This window comes from Micropterus dolomieu, linkage group LG22 (assembly GCF_021292245.1).
Source record: "Micropterus dolomieu isolate WLL.071019.BEF.003 ecotype Adirondacks linkage group LG22, ASM2129224v1, whole genome shotgun sequence".
Taxonomy (NCBI): Eukaryota; Metazoa; Chordata; class Actinopteri; order Centrarchiformes; family Centrarchidae; genus Micropterus; species Micropterus dolomieu.
The window spans coordinates 2,464,478-2,465,572 of NC_060171.1; the positions used below are offsets into that span (position 1 = coordinate 2,464,478).

The 1,095-nt window shown below is 42.7% G+C and overlaps 1 protein-coding gene across 1 annotated transcript in view; it reads right to left on the reverse strand.

Annotated features, from left to right (window-relative positions):
- Positions 1–1,095, reverse strand: part of LOC123961519 (receptor-type tyrosine-protein phosphatase beta-like) — a 59,685-nt gene that overhangs the window by 29,213 nt on the left and 29,377 nt on the right. The gene's annotated exons all lie outside the window — the stretch shown is intronic.

Here is a 1,095-nt window from a genome sequence, read left to right on the forward strand (position 1 = left end):
GGGGGGGGGGGGGGGGGGGGGGGGGGGGGGGGGGGGTTAAACGTCACTTTGTTCTTCATGTATTCAGTTAAAGTTTACACTCAGTTTGAAGGAGCTGCTGTGCTTTATGCTGTTATCTAGTGAAAGAGACCTGACCACACAAAATGATAAACAGGAAAATAACAAAATCATGGACCACAAATTCTTTTCTAAATAAATTTCAACATTTTTCTCTTAAAATTCTGACTTCTCAGACAATATCAGATAGTTTTTGGGTTAAAATTATGATTTTCTACAAAATCCCTGAAGGGCACAGTGAGAAAAAAAATCTGGTGGTCCATTTAGTAAATCTAGATTCTAAATTCTCTCCTGTGTTTACGACCTAAGAACAGTTTTCTTACACCAACAAAATCATCCTAACAAAAGTTTTTTTTCACCTGTTAAAGAGGTGGTATTTATTTTATTTATTTTTATTTTATTTTATATTTTATGCTTTTTGGCTTTTTCCCTCTCCTTTATTTTCTAGAGTTCTTGAGTTCCATAACTTTTTTGGTAAAGTCCAGCCCAAAGTGAGTTCCCATCTCCCACAGAAAACTCTGCTCTGAACTGAAAACAGCTCGTTTGTAGTCCAGCCGCTTCCCTTTCATCCCTGTGACGTCACAGGGATGAAAGCTAAACACGCCTCACATAACGCTGGCGGAGCGGCTACTCAGAAACAGCGAGCTGCAGCACACAGCTCTCCTCTCCCTTCCAAACACTAGCGACCCTCCAGGCAGTCAGTGGACATAAAGTTGTTCCTGTGATGTAGAGACAGAGCTCAGTTAAAACTTTATGGATACAGATTAATAACTCGCCGCTCTGAAACTCTCGCTCCAGTCCGTGTTGCCGACCGGCTCGGCAACACGTACGGCTGAACCCGAGCCGTTTACCAGCTTCTCGCCGACCCGCCCTTCTCTGCTTCTGATTGGCTAGTAGTCCTTAACTAGGAACTGAGCATGTGCAGCTCCCAACAAAGATCATTTAGAGACAAGATGTATCACTCCATAGCTAAAACGAAGCCTTCAACACAGGCTGAAAAGAGGAGCTGCAGCAATGTGCAGTATGACAAAAAATATG